The sequence below is a fragment of the Emys orbicularis genome, chromosome 7 (assembly GCF_028017835.1).
Source record: "Emys orbicularis isolate rEmyOrb1 chromosome 7, rEmyOrb1.hap1, whole genome shotgun sequence".
Classification (NCBI taxonomy): Eukaryota; Metazoa; Chordata; order Testudines; family Emydidae; genus Emys; species Emys orbicularis.
The window spans coordinates 59,456,314-59,462,740 of NC_088689.1; the positions used below are offsets into that span (position 1 = coordinate 59,456,314).

A 6,427-nucleotide genomic window follows, 5' to 3' on the forward strand; every position below is an offset into this window, starting at 1 on the left:
TGTCAAAACGTTTTGTTTTGGCATTTTGTTCCAAAACAGCATTTCAAATTCAAATCTCAGCAATTGAAAAGTACCTGAAAACAATCAAATCCAAATGAATAACTTGAAAAAAAAATTGTTGCGAATTCACCAAAACATTCTGGTCAAGGCTAAATGAAATTTTTTCAAGTTTTACAATGAGATGGAAAATTTAAAAAAAAAATTGCTGCTGAATTTAACTCTCCCCCAGCCCAGATTTTTCAGTTTGGTCACTGAACTGAAAAATCCATTATTTATTCAGCTCTACCCAGTAAGTCAATTGGAGCATTTCCAGTGCTTTAAATGGACTTTGGAATGTGACAGAACGAACGTATTATGGGAAAAGATTAAAATTCACAAATAATTGATACTTCTCAATTTGAACAATCCATGTCATTCCACTTTCCATTGTCATACATTGCAACACAGTCTTCGTTCTTTTTATTGTTTGATTCTCCTGTGTCCCAGTTTGTGTAAAGTAACAGGTTCTCCATTCAGATACACAAATTTGCCTTCAATTTGCATATCAGACATCCCTAAATATGCTCGGTCTGAATCCTTCATTATTTCTCACAAAGCTGAGTTCTCAGCCTGATTGTGTGGACAGGCGAGCGCGCCTCTAGCTTTTGCACACAGGGATTGTCCATTTTCATAGGAATCTTTTGTGCCCGTTGACACAAATGTTTTCTTACCAACACTCTTGACCCACCGCAAAGAAAAGAGATCATTAAAATGAAAATTGTGCATGCGTTATGGGGGAAGTTAACCTCTCTGTAAGAATTTACCCACAAAACACTAGGCACATGAATTGCACTTTGTAAGTAACAAACTGGACTGGCCAGTTGTCTAGCTGCTACCGTATGGGTGGGCTGCATGATGCCCTAACCAGGGGTGGCCAACTCCCAAAATATTCACAACATGACTACAGCTGGGTGATAACTGATTTTTTGGTTCACTGGCAGTTTTGTGATTAAACAACAAGAAGAACAAAAAACAAAAACAAACAAACAGATAAACAAGCCCCCACATTTTGTGAAAAATGTGTTATTTTAATTTTGAGCTTTTAACATTTTTAATGAAATTGAAGGAAAATTTAAAACAAAAATAATTTTGAATAAAAAACTTGGACTTTCATTTAAAAAGTGTCAAAACAAAACATTTCAGACTTTTTCAGAATTTGTTTGTTTTCCCCAACCAAAATAATTGAGTGAAATTGACACAGATTTGCAAAATGTTTTGGTTGACCCAAATCAGCATTTGTTGTTGAAAAAAATTTTGGATGAAAAATTTCACCCAGCTCTAAAAATAACATCTTTGCTTTCTTCACTGGGAACCCAAACATCATTTCAAACTGGGTACTGGTACACACACTAATAAGATGGGGATCTTCTCTCTGTCACTGGTCACCACTTCCACTTAATCAGAATCAGTCATCTGTGTGTGGGGATAGCTCTAGGGATTAATTTTTTCCAGTTAGAATGTTTTTTTAAAGTGTTTCTACAGAGTAACAAATGTGTTCCACACAAAGATGGAAAGCAAAGAGAAAGCATGAATGGGAAGAGGAGCAAAAGGGAAAAAAGTATCAGTTATCTTAAAAGAGGAGGGGATAAAAATAACACATCCCCTAGAGTTTCCTCTGTAGGCAAAGGTGAGTCATGTGAACACATTTCAGGGACTATTTCCATATTGCTTGGGTTTGTCCCCTGTTCTGCTATACAGTAGTTGTGCCATGTCGATTACCATTCATTCTCCCCAAAGCTTTGGGAGAGCTCTTCACCCCCAAATAGTGATGAAAAGAAATACAGGACATTGCCATGAGCCTACCAAATTTCTCCATGCAAAACGTGACAACAGATATTGACCAGAATACCTGAGTCAGAGAGAGTCGACTTCTCACTTGCACTTTCTCCTTTTTGTCCTTTCTCGCCTTGTGGTCCTTGATCTCCTTTTGTTCCCTGAGGTCCTGCCTTTCCAGGGAAACCCTGCAAACCCCTCAGTCCTGCTCCTAGTGTTTGGTTAAAAAGAAATCAGTTAGCAAAAAAAAATTTTTTTGATGAAAAATTCCTAACCAGCTCTACTGCGATATTCAAAATTGGACTGGACAAAGCATTCAATAATTCACTTTAGGAAACAAATCTGCTGTGAGATCTACAAATGAGCTCTAACTTCTGTGATTCTGTGAGAATAACTGTTAATCAACTATTCTTATTATAAATCACATATACATGGAATAGCATTGTAAATGCATTACAGTGCTTTGTAAACATGGGCCCTGATCCTGCAAGCTGCTCTGTGCAAGCAGATCCCCACATCTGTAGATGCCTAGTAGAAGTTAATGAGGCTCTGACTGGGCACAAGGGCCTGCCTGCAAGAAACAGCCTGCAGGGTTTGTGCCAAAGCTAGAGGGGAAAGTGAAACTGATGGATGGTTTTTCTCATGATGGGGCATAAGAGCCTACTTAAAAGCAGCCAGAGGAAAGAGAGAACATTTAAAGTTCTAAGAGAGAGACAAAATCAGAGACTGAGCCAGGGAAGGCAGAAGACAAAGGATGGGGACTGATAGACGGGTCACAGATATAATCTTGGTAAATGACTATAGCACTGTACCTTGGTCTCCCTTTTCTCCTTTGGGACCCTCTTCCCCATCTCTTCCATCTCTGCCTGGTAAACCATTGGTTCCAGGAGCACAACATTGAATGACTGGGCATGCATATATGTTATCTTCATGTTTATTTATATCCAAACCTGATGACATCATCAACGCCATGGCCAGCACCAGAGCTTTGAAAGGCTGACAGAGATGCATTGTCAAGCCTGTAGATCTGTGACTAATAAAAAGGGAATAATCACATAAGTGTCTGTACGTAGGTTGTTCTATCATCACTGTGTAGGAGATACACCTCCGAGGTCAAGATTCTTAGGACCTGGTTCTCATTTGCATTATGGCCCCTTTACACCACGCTAGCAGTGTAAAAGAGCCTTAAAAAGAATGATGGCAGGATAGTAGTGAGGGGAGACTTCTGAGAGCTATTTGGGCCTTGTTGATTCATATTGTGAGCCGTGATTGGGGAAGGGGAAGATTTGGAAGTTCAGTTCAAAGAAGCCCAATAAGAGCTACAAGTTAAATAATCTGGGAGGCCCCAGGTTTAGTCAGTAGTCTGTTGTAGACTACATGATGAAGTCTATAGCAGACCATAGATGTTAGACCGGGAAAACACCTATTAGAATAGGTCTTCCAGTCCATTCTCCTGCCAGTTCATGAGCTTATTAGTGTTTTGTTCTCTCTTATTTTAAATCTAAAAGTACGAGGGGATTCATTCTCCTGAAGGACTCATATGGAATTTGAACCAGGGACTGCTCAAACCCAAAGCCAGAATTTAAACCAACCAGCTATTGTGCCTGAACATGTGATTATCAGGCTCCACAGATATCAGGAGTGAAGTACATCTGATCACGTTCTTTTCCTCTACATAGCTACTCATCACTAATCCCAATGCAAATAAAAAATAAAATACCAGTTTGAGTCATTGTTTTCACATAGCTGCTGCCTGATTGCTTCCCAATTAATACTTGACGAGCAATTGAATTTTGCATGTGTCAGGGCTGAATCCGCACTCTGTCCCTCTGAATGCAGAAGTTGGGGGCCCACGAGGATTCTAAAAATTAATACTTGCCACTCCAGCCTTGTATTAAACTCCCAAGGTTACAGCTTTTCTCTGAACTTGGCTTGGTAAACGTGGCCACCACCCAAATGCAAAAAACACCCTTGGACCCAGGAAGGAGCACTTGGGAATTGCTCCCTGTGGGGTACCCTCAAGCCCTTTCATCCCCTCCCCCCGGGGAAGAGCTGAGAGAGAAAACAAAGGAAATTAGCTGTTGCCACCAACTAATCAAATAGCATATGCACAAACCTCTTAGGACACCAAAAATTCAATCCTGTTCTTAAAAAAGGTAAATTTTATTAAAAACAAAAAGAAAGAAAATCCATCTGGAATTTAGGCTTTTGCTAGATTTTAAAAGAGCAATTCCAAAAATCAAGCACCCAAAATAGCTTTCTTGGGGGTTCAACATAAAGGTTATAAACAAACAAAAGCATCTGGGGTTAGCACAGAGGAGTCCACAAGCTAATAAGAAATAAAAGAAATAGTCCTAATCGCGTCTTTTTAGACATTCCCTAATTTTACTTACATATCTGAGGCTCCAGATAAGTAGGCTCAAGGTATGAACTGATAATTTATAATTATACCTGGCTTAAAGCTGGTTACTGCATTACTGCTCCATGTCCCTGCAACCCAGAGAACAACAGACAAAGGGAAAGTTTCTTTCCCAATTTTAAAAAGTTCTACCTTCCCATTGGCTCTTTTGGTTAGGTGCCCACTCCTTTTCTTTTACCTGTGGGCTTGTTAACCCTTTACAGGTAAAGTAAGCAGAGAACAGACCAAGAGGGATTTTACAGCTAATTGGCTGGCTGGGTGTCCATCAAAGGGAGGTAATCCCCTCCCCCCCTTCATGTATCACAGCATGTAAATAAAGTATGTCTCTGTCTCATTATCCTCCTCAAGTAGTCTTGGATTCCAGGCTTGGTGACTCCAGGGGACACATATCAAAGCGATGACAATAACAGAAGTCATTGTGTGGCTAATTCTCTGCAAAAGGTACTCACTAATTGAGCTTGATTAATGAGTCTCTAATTTGAAGCAATCAGGTCCGGGAATTAAAATATTTTGTGTAGAGCTGAAATAAACAGTAAACTGCCATGAATACCAGTTTACTTCAACTATTAGGTCGTTGGGCCAAATACTGAAAGCCAGTGATTCACCTCTCACATCTGCCAGTCAGTGTAAAATCAGGAGTAATGCCAGTTAAGTCAGTGAAGATCTAGTTAGTATAAAACTTGTGTAAGGGAAAAGAAAATCCAGCACAACGGGACTTTTGCCATTAACTTCAGTGGGACCGGGATCTAATGCTCTTTCTTTTTAAGCTTCACAAAAAGTTATCCAACCCTTAGCCTGACTCCCATATTTCCTTTCCCCAAAGACTAATGTACAATCCTTCCACAGAGCTAGAAACAGAACTTACTTCTGGACCTACTTGTCGAGTACTGAGCTCCTTGGCACTAGCTAACAGACCACTGACCCCCAGAGCTAACAACGTGATCTAGGAAATCACAGCCTTGTTTCTTCCTGCTCTAACCATTAGGGCACATTTTGTCCTGGAGTTGGGAATAGACACGACTCGTGCGTGATAATTTGCTAATCTTCCAACAAAAAGTGTTCCTCTCCAATCTTCACCGGCTTCCCATGCTCTCCTCCCTTCATCTCCAAACAAAGAAACAGTGAGAAATTAAGAGAAACAAGAAAAGTGAGCACTGAAGGAAAAACTCTTTGCAACCCATTGTTTCAATAACAACTGATGAGGCCATAAGGTAACAGTGAGGACAATTTCAAAATAACAAATTATTCATCTCTCCAAAAAAGCCCTGATGCGGCCCCTCCAAAAATCGTCCCTCACCTACTCCCTCCCTTTGCTATTTGCCTGCTCATCTGCCAGTGCTTAAGACTCCTTCTGATGTTTTGCAGCTTGCCTGCCCTGGCATCCCACACGTACGTACCCTCTTATTCGGTTCTCTGCTGCTCCTTTGTTCGTCTCATCTCCATACACAGAGAGCTGAAGTGCCTGCCTAGCTACTGCAAAATGGTGTTAAGACTCTCCAGCTGGTCCCATCACTCCCATTAGCTTTGAAAATGAGTAGCAGGCAGGATCTCATTTCAGTAGGTGAAGTTCAATAGATCTTTTTGTTGTACCATCAATAAGCCACTTATGGAACAATGTGTGCTCACGGTGACACAGCCAAGTACTCTGACTACAATTCATCAACATATAGACACCCACCACTGACACCAAGGGTGAGGGGACAGGCAACTCAGGCCACTCTCCCAGACCTGGGCGTAAAGATAAGGTGAGGAAGGGGGGGAGCTGAGACTGGCATTACCTCATTGTCAGGTCTAGGGTGCTGTAATTACTTTGGAGAGCCAATACAGGGGGTGAGTGCTGGTGGAGATAGCGTGCTGTATGCACTCACACAGCACCAGGAGCCCTGACCAGCCCACTGCTGCCATGGAACGATTACATTGGTACAGGGACAAGGGTGGACAAAAACACAGAGAGAGGAGAGAACAGAAACTGGTAAGAGGGGCCAGAGAGAAGGGGGAACAGCGAATGGGGACAATACGCTGGGTGAGGGGACAGAGGCCAGCAGTAGGAGAAGGAAACACCCAGGGAGTTGGGACAGGTGAAGGGTTGAATTCTCTGAGGCAAGAGGGAGTGGAGCAAAGAGATTGGTACGGGATTGTTGACTCTGTGGGACAGGACCACAGTAGCCCTGATTCCGCTTCTGGGCTTGGGCCCTG

The 6,427-nt window shown here is 41.7% G+C and overlaps 1 pseudogene; it reads right to left on the bottom strand.

Annotated features, from left to right (window-relative positions):
* Window positions 1-392: 392 nt before the first annotated feature.
* LOC135881541 (mannose-binding protein-like) lies at window positions 393-2,823 on the bottom strand (annotated as a pseudogene).
* Window positions 2,824-6,427: the final 3,604 nt, after the last annotated feature.